At 44.0% G+C, this 15,098-nt stretch overlaps 1 protein-coding gene across 1 annotated transcript in view; it reads left to right on the top strand.

The window, feature by feature from the left end:
* B4GALT6 (beta-1,4-galactosyltransferase 6) overlaps positions 1–15,098 on the top strand; it is an 89,772-nt gene that overhangs the window by 14,599 nt on the left and 60,075 nt on the right. The window lies entirely within an intron of this gene.

The raw sequence follows: 15,098 nt of genomic DNA on the forward strand, positions 1-15,098 counted from the left end.
CTATAATGATTTACATTTTATTCTTTTCATTGTTATATTATATTTCGGTATGCCTGCAATCTGTTTTTTTTTGTTTTAGCTACAACAATTTGTAAAGCTGTGGAGCAAGTTTTGCCCTGCTTGTTGTTGCAACACTGTAGTGTTTGTTCCTTGGTACTGTTGTCTGGCTGTGCTCGTGCTTGCAGTGTCATGAAACCACTGGTAATTTGCATGGTCTCTTGAGACAGGAGTCTGCACTGAGGGGCATGTTGCTCTTTACAGCCGCTAAGCTGCTAGTTGCTATAGAAATCGTTTCCTTTCTCCCACATAAGTCCGCCATGGGTATTCAAGTTCCCACATCCTTACTAGAATATCCTTTCATTTTTATTGTGTTACAACCTTTACTTGATTAAACCCCATCAGCCTTGATGTATTTTTTTTTTATAACCTGCTACTTTTAAACCACTTTTAAATGCAGTTCAGCTTTAATATTTTCATTTAACGTGTTTAGGATATTTGGGTCTAAGTGGTTCTGTAAAATGATCATTAGGTTTCTTACACGATTCTGCAGCCCAACTTCTGCTTTGTTGCACATTCATGGCTATAAGCTGTATTTAATTAGCCGCAGTCATTAACCCATTGAAAGCATAACATTTCTACTGTCCTAGATGGGAAACACAAGCTCACGAAGAGAGCAATGGTTTCTCTAGTGCAGAAAGAATCACTCAAAACCCATAAGCGCTACCTCCAGTTCTATAGAAGTGAAACCATGCAATTTAAGATGGCATATGATACATAACTTAAAAAACAGGTATTGGCTGTTCCATATGTCCAAATAAAGAGAAATCACTTTCACAGATCTGCAAAAAAATCTCCAAGAACCCCACAATTGGAGTATTTTGGAGATATATAGAAAAACAAACAATTGGTGCAGTATTTCTTAATGTGGGAATTTATTTTATTCAACAAGATGCACTCACAGACATGTGATGTATATAAGACCCTTTATAATTCCACAAGGCAATAACAGCTGGGCTTTCCATACAACTTCATCCTCTCCATAGAAGATATGGCCGTTCTGAAATTAGACAGATCTCCAAGACATCCAAGCACCCATTTTTTAATGTCATTTGACACCCTAGCTGCACATCCTTCTTTTGCGCTGGTATTCTAGAACAGTCTTTTGTAAATGTGTCTCCAGTTTGTCATACTGATCTCTCAATTATGAAATACGTATACATTGTAGGTCATACATTGTGTTGGAAAAGGTGGGTTGGACTGGTTGCTGGGAGATTTCACAAATGTGTCACCGGTCACAGGAACGTGTTGTGCAATGCACCATTGTCTGGGAACAGCATCACAATATGACATGCTTGAAAGTCATATTCACAATGAACGTTGTGTTGCAGAAGTGAGAACCACAAGGATAAACTGTACATTCCAAACACAGCTGATCTCTATTCTATCTATCCATTATACGCACACTTCTCAAGAAATATTGCTTCATGTCTTCAATGCCCTCTGAAAATACTTCAGTACGTGCCAACATTTAGTAAATGGCACCCTTATTAAACCTCCGAAAGCTCTGCACTAAAACATGATTTTCTTAAACTATTTGAATCTCCGCGATCCGGATTAGTTGTGCATGTTTAGAGTATGTATATAGCTGTATATTGATGTCCTACTACTGCAGTGTGCGCCAAAAAGCCCCTGTTGGTCTGTGTGAGACTCTTCTAAAGTCGGGGGTCTATTTTGCTGAAATTGCAGTGTGCGACTGTCTCTGAATGAAACTTTTCACCCACTGCATTTTTCCAATATAAGTTTTGTTCTTCTCCGTATATACACACACACACACACACACACTATACAGGTGTCCTATATAAAACTAATCAGTCCCCTGATGCATCCTAGACTCATTGCGTTGTGACTAGTGGGACACACAGGGCGATTAAAGCCCAATTTGTAAGCGTTCTGACTAGATTGCTTAGAAATGAAGCAGGCCGTGTGCACGGGCGATGTCCCGATCGCCTGACTAGATTTATTCTTCATGCAGTATAAATTTAGTCTTCGCCAGTGTTCTGGCTCCAGAGAACCCTGACAGCTCAGCACACATCTCTGGTGCAACGCTGTGTTCTGAATGGTCTGTGCTTAATTGCATCGCTAAGCACAGAGGCTCTGCCGTCCCAAGTGTACAGGGCTTAAAGCTATTTTCCCCATCATAGTGCACCGTACACACTGGACATAATCTCCTGGACACAGACCTGGTGCCTCTGCTTACACACAAAAATGGTAACATCACCTAATGATAGATGGGTCCTGTCTGACTACAAACATAGCCAATTTTCTTTTCTAGACCTGGTTTGGTATGGGTAAAAAATGTGATGTATATGACGGTTTGCGGGTTTTGCTGGATGTCATAAGTCCATTTATTTTATTTTTAGATCAGATGTATAATTGCAATATGTCCTGCAAATTTGAAGCTACAGAAATTATGGGGGTTATTCTGGTTAACTCCTTCTGGCAAATTCCTTCCTAAATGGACAAAACCATGTGCACTGCAGATGTAAAATGTGCAGAGAGAGTTAGATTTGGGTGAGTTATTTTGTTTCTGTGCAGGGTAAATACTGGCTGCTTTATTTTTACACTGCAATATAGATCTCACTTTGATGTAAAACCCCACCCAAATCTAACTCTCCCTGCAAAAGTAACATCTACCCCACCTGCAGTGCACATGGTTTTATCCATTTGAGAAGGAATTTGCCAGAAGCAGTGAACCAGAATAACATACCCTCCAACTGTACCGAATTTGCCGCTACAGTACCGGTTTTTAACAGTCTGTACCGGCAAATACAATTTGTACAGAATGTACTGCTTTTTGGCACTCGCTGTGCGCCGCAAAATCATTTCCTCCTCCTGGATGAGCTCTCCGGCCCCTCTCCCCCTCTGTTCCCATTAGTGCATTGCGTGTCGGTCTCGTGCGTCATGATGTCACGTGCAGGCACCGCGCACTTAGGGTAAAGGACGTCTCTCAGCCGTCACTGCACATGATCCTGTACAGCGCAGAGCAAGTAGGTGGCCGCTCAGTCAGGGCTGCACTTTGAAAAATCACTCCAGTCTAGTCTATCCAGCATGTGACGCACCTGTTTGCCTGCAGCTCATGTCACATGGTGGCTTGGTTGGCTGCTGGCATATTAAATAAGCATATTTAATATACTTATTTATTAAATAAGTAGGTACTTGTTTCCTAGCACGGCCACAATCGCGGCCATCGGGGGTAATTTTTAGTGGCCTGCGACGCGACCGACGCGATGCCCCCGATTTTTCCATTGAAAACAGTGAAAATCGGGTCGGTCGCGTCGTGTGCGGCTAAAAATGCTTAAATGGTCCACACGCGATGGCCGCGATTTCCCCATAGGGAACAATGTTAAATGGGTAACTTTACCCGCGATGACCGCGATTTCCCATAGGAAACAATGTTAAATGGGTCAATTTACCCAAATCATCATAGGGAAGAATGGTAAATGGGCCAGAAACCCCCAAAAAAACCCCTGACCAGTGAAATGTACCCCCAAAAGTAGTTTACGCCACCCCAACAACGTGAACCCGAAGCGTGGCGAGCGCAGCGGTACGCGTCCTCCGACCTTTTCATACCCCCACTATCCACGTCGGCGTGGAGTTGAGAATAGAATAGTGTGGCGAGCGGACGCGGATACCTTCACAGGTAAACGCGTCCCTTCGCGGGCTTCACAGGTGTCCGCGTCGCCATGGACACCTGGGAAGCCCGCGAGGGGACGCGTATAACTGTGAAGGTATCCGCGTCCCCTCGCGGGGCACGCTGCGCTCGCCACGCTTCGGGCTCGCTGTGCTCGCCACACTATTCTATTCTCAACTCCACGCCGACGTGGATAGTGGGGGTATGAAAAGGTCGGAGGACGCGTACCGCCGCCCCTCGCGGGCTCGCTGCGCTCGCCACGCTTCGGGTTCACGTTGATCGCGGGGTGGCGTCTAGTACTTTTGTGGGGACATTTTAATGTTCAGTGGTGTTTTTGGCCCATTTACCATTGTTCCCTATGATAATTTGGGTAAATTGATCCATTTCACATTGTTTCCTATGGGAAATCGGGGTCATCGCGGGTAAATTGAGGCATTTAACATTGTTCTCTATGGGGAAATCGCGGGCATCGCGTCTGGCCCATCGCACCCGATTTTTTAGTGCATGCGATGGCCCCGATTTTACCCCCGATACCCGCGATTATGATCGTTGTGGCCGTGCTAGGAAACAAGTACCAATAAGTATATTAAATATACTTATTTTAAAATGCCAGCAGCCCACCAAGCCACCATGTGACATGAGCTGAGCTGCATCAGGTGCTGGGGAGGGTGCTCAAACAGGCTGCACTTTGACTAAAGTCTCCTCACTTGACGCTATCCATCGTGTGATGCACCTGCTGCCTGCCACGCCCCCTTTTACCACTGTCAACCCCCACTTTACATATGATCACGCCCCCTTTCTGGGTGCCTACCGATTTCTGCCCTTCAAATGTTGGAGGGTATGGAATAACCCCCAAAATGTTTGTCACTTGAAATGAATAAAGCCTTTTAATCCGTTACCCTTAGGAGTGAGGTCACAACAGAGAAGCAATACATTAGGAAAATAGTTGAAAATAATGCAGGGATGGGGGTTCCTAATGTAATGTTTTAAAAACCTTTTTCTCTTTGTATTCCACTTAAAAAACCCTAACGACTGCGCACACTTGGAGCTGATGTGAACAACTGCACAGAAATAATTGTGCTCTCATGAGTGTTGCAGAAGAGCAGGTCTCTGATCCCTCCTGTACATCTGCACTATCAGTGTAAGCTCTCATTGCAATTGTGAAGTAACTCAGCAGTGTACGGCTGGCGAATATCTGTGCACACTCCTCTAAAAATAGATGTAAAGCAACAGATACTGTGTGTTTAAAGGCCCCTTGCTCTGTGGTAGTGGTCTGTAAATGATCCCCAGTGTGTCCTTGCTTAAATATACTGTTTATAGTCTGGTCAGCTCACTTATGTGTCATTCATGTCTGAGTTTAATCTCCTAGAATATGTGTAAAACCTGGAACTGGTATACCCAATGTCCTTCTTCTTTCTGGGATGAACATAGGAGTTTTATTTGGATGCTCTATATACATGTGGTTATAGGTTGTTACTTTCATTTTTTATAGCTAGGGTATAGAACAGGGGTCAGGGAACTTTTTTACCTTTTACCCCTAAATATATTTAGATATGCTGACGTTACCCCTTTGATTTGGAAGGAAGGAAATCCTATAACTGTAATACACACTGTACCCCCAGAAACTGATGATATATCCTGCTAGTATGGTACTAAGCCTGGCAGACATTGATGATTACAAACTTTGTACCACACACGCAGACATACATGGTGATCATCATCATCAATGGCTGCCAGGCTGTGTGTGGTATAGTCCGTGATAATGTGATGTCCAGGCAACTATTAGTGTCAGTATTACAAGATGATATAGTGACAGTCAGTGCACATTGTTTCCCATAGACAAGAGATGGGTATATCCATATAACAGGCAAAGAAACCCGATGCTGCAGCGGCAGTACAGATTGCGAGCTGCTGAAATGGCGCAGCAACTAGTCAACTCTACTGAAGACGTGGGTGGATTTGGAAGCAGGGCCCTGGGCATCATGCAGGGAAGCATGTTATACACAAGGGCCTGACACACTGCACTGCGTCAAGCCCTTGTACACTACAGTACTGTAACCCTGTAATCTATATAGATTCTATATGCAACAAAATGATCTTCCTGGGGGTAACGGATGGTTGCGCTGCCGAGAAACAGCCGGGCATGTATATAGATTTATATGCATGCCCAGGCTGTGTCTCGGCAGTGCAACCATCCGTTACCCCCCGGGAATTTTATTTTTACCCCATTTGTAGTAATTTACCCCTGTTCCCTGAGCACTGGTATAGAAGAACATCTAGTCTATAGATCGGAGTTCTAGTGAAGGGCAGATAATTATTTACAATAGATCTGGAGGAAACGACCAACTATGTTAATCTAGTATAGAATACATTTAAATTTAAAGTATTCTACTGATTTCAGATATGTTTTTATTTTATCTTATTGGAAGCATCCAGGTTCTTATAGTGACACTAAGCCTTCTATGTTTGCATAGAGAAGTAATATTTGTAAAGTCTTACTGTGTAAACTAAGCTACAGTCTCATGTGCTATGGCTCTATTAGCGTTGTCACAGGCAACCAGATCCCTGCCCAGTGTATTGCTACTTGATTATATAGTTCAAACACCGGTTAAACCCACTGCACTGATGACCAGATACATATCTTTTATTGGTCTCCTATTACAAGTGTAGTGATTATTAAATATAACATTCGGAGGGAATAATATAATATTGGAGTTTTATACGATTTAAATCAAATAGCATCTAATACATTATTTCCTTTTGTGCCCAGCTACAACTGGTTCAGTATAGAGATGGAGGAAGGCCCCACCCTGCTCCCAATATGGCTGATAAAATATTGGGTACATCCTGCTAATGACCTTATACCCCTTTATCATCGCCAAAATAATCAGGGTAATTGCTGGGTTGCTGACTTGTCTACCCGGGTCAAGGTGCGGTGTGAAAGCACAATTCCTAATAACTTGGGTCGACCATCCCAGCAATTCGATCCGGGCTTAGTGTGAAAGTGCTAGACCCAGGTTGTAGCTGGGCCAGAGCTGGGGTTGCGATCTGAAAGCGGTATTGTGTGACAAGTGTTGTGTGAAAATGCCACATTGCTTTAGTATAGACTCCGGTGCAATCTCTGCTCCACCTGAAGAAGATATGGTAAAGTTCTGGTATACAATCCCATAAGTGCTAATACCCCTTTGATATGTTTTCCAGCCCTGATGACAGGAAATGATTTGGTGATTGTTGGAATGTGACAATGCTAACTGAGGCACCTCTGGGTTTCCCTAGAGGGGATGCGGTCATATTGTCTACAGCATTTAGGTCTACACCACTAGGTCGACCGGGTCATTAGGTTGACATGGGGAAGGTCGACAGGCAAAGGGTCGACATGGGGTCATTTGACTGTTTTATGAGTCGACATGTGCCGACAGGCGGTATTTCATGCCCTACCATCCACTAGGGCGTGGTGGGAGAATAAAATAGTGTGCCGAGCATAGCGAGGCACCGTGCCCGAAGCATGGCAGGCGCAGCGAGCCATGCGAGGGGACGCGGTGCTATGTTGACTGTCGACCTTATGACCCTGTCGACCTTATGACCCTGTCGACCTTATGACCCTGTCGACCTTATGACCCTGTCGACCAGAGATGGTCGCTGAGGAAAGGGAACCTCTGCCGGGCGGTGCCGCAGAGGTAATCAGCTGATTGCAGAAGCAAGCTCCTGCGACAAGCGATTAGAATGGGGCTGAAAACGGGAGCGCGCACCCAGCGATTTTATCGCCGGGGCACACTCCCATCACTGGCAATATGGTCGCCAGTGACCATATTTCCAGCGATTTCAGCCCCTATCGCCCCAGTGTGTCATACCTCCCAACATGACCCTCTCAAGGAGGGACACAATGCTCTGTTTCTGGACTTCTCCCTTAATTTATAATTGCCATCACCTGTGTTGAAGCACCTTTCTTACAAATCATCCTGTTTAAACAGGTGATGGCAATCATACATTACAAGGGAAGTCCAGAAACAGAGCAATCTGTCCCTCCTGGCATGGGTCATATTGGGAGGTATGGTGTGTACACAGCTTAAGACAGGCTTTCCCAACCACGGTCCTCAAGACACACCAACAGTGCAGGTTTTAGTGATATCCAGGCTTCAGCACAGATGGCTTAATCAGAATCACTCTGTGCTGAAGCCTGGATATCACTAAAACCTGCACTGTTGGTGTGCCCTGAGGACCATGATTGGGAATGCCTGGTCTAAGAAGAAGTGATGTTTGGCATAATGATGTGTTTGTAGTGAGTGTAATCACTTTCTGGTAGCTGAGCAATTCTATCCACCGCCTGTATGTCAAGCAATACTTGTCTGTACAGGGAAACTTGAAGTGCTGCTAAGGTGTGGTGTAATGCGTATATTGTTATCTGGTGATGCAGCTCATTTATCTATGTTTGTGCTTATGATGTAACAGGTTTTTTTCATATTGGAGGACATTCAATGTGTGCCAATATTTGCAACAGTCGGAAATATCGTCACTTTTCGCTAAAAGTAGGTCAAAGTTACATAACCTATGCAATCCTTCCGATTGTCTGAAGTATTCCTGCAGTTGGGAAGACCGTGGATCGGCAAAAATGGCTGCAGATTCCACAATTTATCGGTGGGCCCTCCTACCTCTGTCGGTTTATTTTTACCCAGTTTGTTTAATCACTGTTGTTTCCAATTGTAAAGTGCAATGGAATATTGATATTGAACATTGAAAATGGGTGTGCCAATATTTCAGACGGTCGTAAATATCGACACACATTGAATACCTTTTACCCTTTTAATAGAAAAATTGTCTGCCTGCCATATGGCTTTAGAGTTAACAGTAGATTACATGAATTGTGTTATGGGAGACTACACATGGGTAGATTTGGCTGAGCGACGCTAGATATCTCATCACTGTACAGCGATGTATGCTGAGCGATCAGTCCGGCCCAGTGTTCTCATGCATGCCGGATATTAATCACCGGGCGATGGTGACGCGCGGGGCAGCCCATCGCTATGGCTCCTACACATGGAGTGATGTGAGGGCAAAATGCTCTGAAATCACCCCGTGTGTAGGCCCCATAAGAAAGGCAATTTCAGCTTTTTCAAGATCTGCTAAAATACAGTATGTCTGCAGTTATCAGTGTCCCTTATAACCAGTACTATGAGAAATCCTTTAAGGAGAATATCCTGCGACACCAGCATTTTTATTTGTTCTCTTATGAATTGGTTTTGCTTCTCTGTAGGTTTTTTTTTTTTTTGTAGCTACTTAGATTAGGATTATCTGGGATGTATTACTGTACACAAGCTAAACTCCAAAATGTAAACGTTCCATCTATGAAAATGAACACGAGAAGCGATACTTAGAGGGCGATCTGCCAAAGGTCAGCTTTAACCAAATCTCCTAGTTTGGTGACTAATCACTTTTCACAGTAGCATGTGATTGGCTGACGTTTCCCATTGTGCATCAGTAAGGCTTCCTGTGCTCATTGCCATTTGAAATGACTGTGAAAGGCTGTCATATTGTCCAATAAACTTGCTCCAAATCACCCGAATTTAAAATAAATCAATTATTAATATATTGGAGGAGTTGGTTCACAAATGAATGATGGTGTTGAGGAAATGTTAAATTGCTCACTGAAAGGTTTGACCTGGTACTTTCCCACTAACCTGCCGATGCTGCAATTCTGTATAGTTTTGTCTTCCTGTAGATTAGATATGTCCTTAAGCCCTTAACGAGCTGCTTTATTATTGTCTGACAGCAATGACTTCTATCTTTATGAATTTGTAGATTTAGGGTGGTGTCCCACAGGTGCTTTGTAGGCTGACATTCCGTCATGATGCTGAAAGCGCACCTCTCTGACTCATTGCAGTGAATAGGGCACACACTTTCCCCATGAGAGAGCCTGAGCTGCTGAGGCTACATGCATAGTTTCCTGGAAGTAATCACTCCCATGTGATAGAGAGAGAATGTTCTTCATTCACTTCAGCAGTGTGTCATCTACAAGTACAAAATACCTGTGTCGTAACCCCATTATGTGCGAGTGGCATTGCAGTGACTTCAATACACCCCTTCCATCCCACAATCCAATTACATACTGCTGTACCCCAAGCTACAACTGGACAGTGTGCAAAGGCGTTCTGGAATAGGACTAAATGCAGAAATGACACGCTAAAATGGCAAGAATGCGTGGCGTGCAAGCCCCCCATGTGTGTCAGACATTACCCCATATATTGGGCATGGGATCTGCAACCGATGCAGAACGTATCTGTTAGCTGTGACCGGTTTTTATACTCTGTTCTTTTTCTGAAACTTTTTTCCTTATGTCATAGTACAGTACACGGCAAACCTTCTATAGACGACACGTTTCACAGTGTCGACATGTCCATGCACAAATGTAAATAACCTTTGAAAGGGTTGGCCGGCTTGTCTACCTAAAGCTGCGGCGGCACCTAATACTCACAGCCGTCTTGCTCGGGTCTCTGTAATACAGGTCTGGCAAGGCAATTACCCAGTGCCTATTTACAAGCAATACACCTTACATTGTACATATAGCCGCTAGTTGACATTAATCGACGTACAACTGGCTGATTATCACTGAGCTAATTAAATAACTGGGATGTTTATGTTGCGCTGTTGGAGTTTTGAGCGGCGCTGGGTTTAGTTGTGAAGTGTTTTTGGTTTTGTACCATCCTATTGATAGATGTACATGGAAGCACACTGCATGAGGTTACAGCTGTACATTGTAACTAATACCCCTTTCAGACAGAAAAATCCCAAAAACCCAGGTATTTCCCAGATACAAAAACCCAGGTACAACTAGGCAGCAAGGGGCTGACCCCCTTTCACACAGGAGCAAAAACCCGGGTATTTCCCGTGTCGACCCCTTTCACACAGAAGCTGGATTTTTCCTGCAAAACTCTGTGTGTCATAAGAATAGGACAGTTTTAAATGCACACAGAGATGAGGTCATCAAAAGTGGGTGGTGACTGCTCACTGCATTGCATTTACCATGACACAAGGATATGTTGTAAACAAGTTTTATTGTTTTATACACTGGTAGGTACATGTTACCTCACATGGCTGTCAGTATATTTGCAATGTTTGAGTACACTGTGGCATCTTTGACTGTCCCAGTCATCTGTTTGCCGATATCCTCCTCCCCTCTCACTGCCAGCAGCTCTCACCTCTTGCTTCTACCAGTGGGCCATGCTATCCTTTTTTCAGCTCCCTAATGACCTCAGAGGCCAGCTCCATTGCCATGCCCTCCCAGCCAATCAGCCAGCACCCCACCAGGAGAGCCAATCAGTGCCTAACAATGTGTAATAATCCCAAAAACCCGGGTCGTTTCCTTTCAGACAGCCGGCGACCCGGGTTTTTGGAATACAGACCCGGGAAAAACCCAGGTAAATACCTGGGTCGAAGTCCCGGAACTTTAGACCCTTTCAGACAGAAGAAAAACCCGGGTCGACACGGCAAGAGCAGGGAAATTCCCGGGTCTTTTTTTCTGTCTGAAAGAGCTCATCAGATGTGCATTACAGAAATGCCCTGTGGGGATGTTTTTAATTAAATTTTTTCTTACTTTATTTCTATTTTGGATTAAGTGGCCAAGCAGTGCGTATGGGTCATTGGGTTGACCTGCATTGGGTCGACCACTGAAGCTCGACACCTAAAATAGCGTGACATGTCTAAGGTCGACAGGGTTGGAAGGTCAACACAAGCATTATGTAGACAATGGCAAGGTCGACGTGACTTAAAAAAAAATAAAAAAATTCTCCCACGAAAAAAAAGGGAGCAGACACTGTAATAAAATGAGCATTGGTTTTGTCCTAAAGACCGAGAAGCAAGAAGAACCTGCTTACAAGCTTTCTATGGATGTGATAATAGGTTATTTAAAGTACCTAGCCTGTAAGAACACTTCCAGGCCCTTTATTATCCGGTAGACCATAATCAAACCCATCATAAAGAAATGAAAACACTATACTTATGGCCAGACAATAAGGGCCAAGTGGTTCTTACCTGCTGTCATATTCTATTTCTGTTACTGTCAGTGTTACTAGTGCAGCCATGTGTGAAGGGCACTTGTTAGAGAGGCCTATGAATACTCTGACAAAGGTAACATTCCAGGCAGAGGTAGAGACGCTGTGATTGGGACATCGATTTCCCACAATCCTCTGTTGTAGGGTAGTGGTTCCCCACAAGTAATTCCTGCCAGAGTATCTAAGCGGGTATGGGTCATTGGGTCAACCACCGAAGGTGGGCTTAGGTCGGCACCTGAAATTGGCCGACATGGCTAAGGTCGACAGGTTCGGAAGGTCGACAATCAATAGCACACTGCTGTACTGATATGTCCTGTACCGTAATTACAGAACATTTTTTTTTTTCCAAAGGACCCCTGGAGGACCCACAACCAAAGCTGCCCATACACCTAAAGATTTATTGTCCAATCTGGATGGTTGGAACAAAAATTTGATAACTTATGAGAGCAAATGACAAAAATGGTGTATGACCAGCTGTACGTAGCTTCTCTTCAGTCATATACATCACAATGGGCCTTATTTTGGTTCATTCTTTCTGACAAAATCCTTCTTAGATGGGCAAAACCATGTGCACTGCAGGTGGGGCAGATGTAACATGTGCAGAGAGAATTAGATTTGGGTGGGGTTTTACTTCAAAGTGAGATCTATATTGCAGTGTAAAAATAAAGCAGTCAGTATTTTCCCTGCACAGAAACAAAATTACTCACCCAAATCTAATTCTCTCTGCACATGTTACATCTGCCCCCCTGCAGTGCACATGGTTTTGTCCATCTAAGAAGGATTTTGTCAGAAAGAATGAACCAAAATAAGGCCCAATGATTCATAGCTTTGTCTTGGTGTTGCCATGACCACGACAACGTTGCTAGTTGTCTCTCTAGTTCTGACCCTTTTTTATTTTTTATTTCAAGTATCATCTGTACTTGCAGTCAGATGTGTCCTCTCACCGTTGCTGTAGTTACGTTTAACAGTCCTTCTAGTTGTTCCTATTTTATGATGGTTGTACTTTTTTTAATGTTCTCCAAAAAATGTATGGTGTTTTGTAACGCTATGCAAATAATACACACAAGAAACCTATGCTTGACAATGCACACTTGTAATACATTCATTTAATTTTACAGGTTAAATGTGGCATTTAAGGGTAGTAAATGCACCAGAAAAGCTGTAGTTGATAACCGATGAGATACATCAATGTTTACTCCCACTATCCATAATTATTTTCATTGGCTGAATTAATTGAAACAATAAATTTAAAGAATCTCGTTTGACTGTCTTTAGCATAATGAGGCCTAATAAGTGACCAAGTTATGGCGTGCCAATCCTGTTTTTTTTTTTCTCTCCGTATGGTACTGCAGGAAGTAATCGCTCACCTTGGGAGATATATAATTGAGTTAGTTCTACTTTACTGGGACATCTGCCAGCATTTCCTGGTGCAATCAACAGTCGTCTCTCAGGCATTGTTTAATAGTAGTCAGGGGAAGTATAGGCTTCAGCCGAGCCATCATTTATTTAAGAGCAAACGCAGGAACAGATGACATTGCTAGTCTGTCCAGGGAAATGGGAAACAAAGCCTATGGACTGGGATCCTAGAAAATCCAAAATTATGTTCTGGTCCTAAAGGGGTGTGGTATAACCCCCCCAACAGTTGGGATTCCAAAAGTCTCTGCGGGGACTCAGACAGCGGGGGGAGTGCAACAAAGCCCCTTGCGGGCACAGTGGCTCGCTACGCTCGCCACGTATTTTATTCTCCCTCTATGGGGGTCATGAATAGCCGCTGCCGGATTGTCGAGCTTTTAGCATTCAGGATTCCGACGTCGGGGTAATGACTGTCGGAATCCTGACTGCCGGTGAGCCCTCCGGCACCTGTCCTAAAGGTCTTGCTTGGCAAATACACAATTGTATATCTATCTGTTGGATTTTGCCATAAACTGCAGTATGAAGCAATTTTTTGCTAGGGATGCGAACACAACGCAAAATGCTACAGTGCGCTGCATTATGTAGCAACATTGCAGCAGACCACCTCTGTCGTTTTTTTTTTTATTTATTTTTTTAATATCATTATATTTTTATTGAACATTTTCATAGAAATGGGGTACAGAAAAAAGAAGTAGGGAAACCAAACCAAGGGGGTGTGGACGTCACACAGGGTCCAGCAATATACATAAAAATGTAAATAATCATATCAAGCAATATAAGCAGCAATTGAGCGGGATCATTACAGTTTAAATAGCTCGGATTAGGTATAGTCAGGGGTAGTGGTAGATGTTGGGGAGGTAGTTTCTTTCTCATTGAGACTAAATTGTAGGGGCTTACTCTGGATGAGTCTGGGAAGTACTGAGCTACTTCGCCCTCGGTGACATATGTGCCAGTAAGCCCATTGGACTATTGGTGAGGATGCTGAGCAGGTGTAAGGTATGAATTCCGTTTCCATAATGAAGTGATAATTGGTTTTATGGATCACTTTCAGGATCAGAGGTGGACCTGCCTGTTTCCAAAGCTGTGCCAGGGCTGCACATGCAGCTATTAAAATGGGTGCCGGACGGCTCCCCGACAGTCGGGATTCCGACAGTCATTCCTCCGACTATGGAATCCCGACTGCTCCCTCGTGGGGGTCCATGATCCCCATAGAGGGAGAATAAAATAGGTGGCGAGCACAGCTCGCCACCGTGCCCGAAGCGAGCCGGCAAGGGTCTTCATTGCGCTCCCCGCGCTGTGCAGTCGGGATTCCAACGTCTGAGTAATGTCTGTCGGAATCCCGACTGTCGGGGAAATATACCACACCCGTTAAAATATGGCCCAAAACATAACGTTTGTGGCTAGGGACGGAAACAGGGATGACATTCAGTAGAGCCAAAGAGAGGGATGGGGTGAGCTGAAGAGCGAGAACAACATTGAGTAGATCAAAAACATCTGACCAGTATTTGGTCAGTACTGGGCACGTCACGACATGAAATATGCTTCCCACCTCCCCGCATAGGCGCCAACATAATTTAGAGCATGAGAACCAGAATGTGTGCAACCTGTCTGGCGTTAAGTAAAGTCTATGGAGCATTTGGTTCAGGCATTTGGTCATAGTGTATGATGCGAGGAATATTTTGCTCCATTGTGTAACAGATCGAGACCTGATTCAGTTTCCCATTTCCTCTGGGCGTTTAGTGGGGGGTGTCAAGTCTTGTAGGAGCTCATACCAAAAGGAAATGTCATGTTTAGAAGCAGACTGCAACAACCTGGATGTAACAGATGAAAGTAGCGGATGAGGGGGTTGCCGTCCCTAAGGGTGGATTCCCATCAATGTGAGATCTGGAGATAATTCATCAATTCGCTGTTCGGGATAGACATTTTTTGTTGGAGACTTGGAAAAGACA

Source organism: Crinia signifera, chromosome 5 (assembly GCF_055691185.1).
Source record: "Crinia signifera chromosome 5, ASM5569118v1, whole genome shotgun sequence".
Taxonomy (NCBI): Eukaryota; Metazoa; Chordata; class Amphibia; order Anura; family Myobatrachidae; genus Crinia; species Crinia signifera.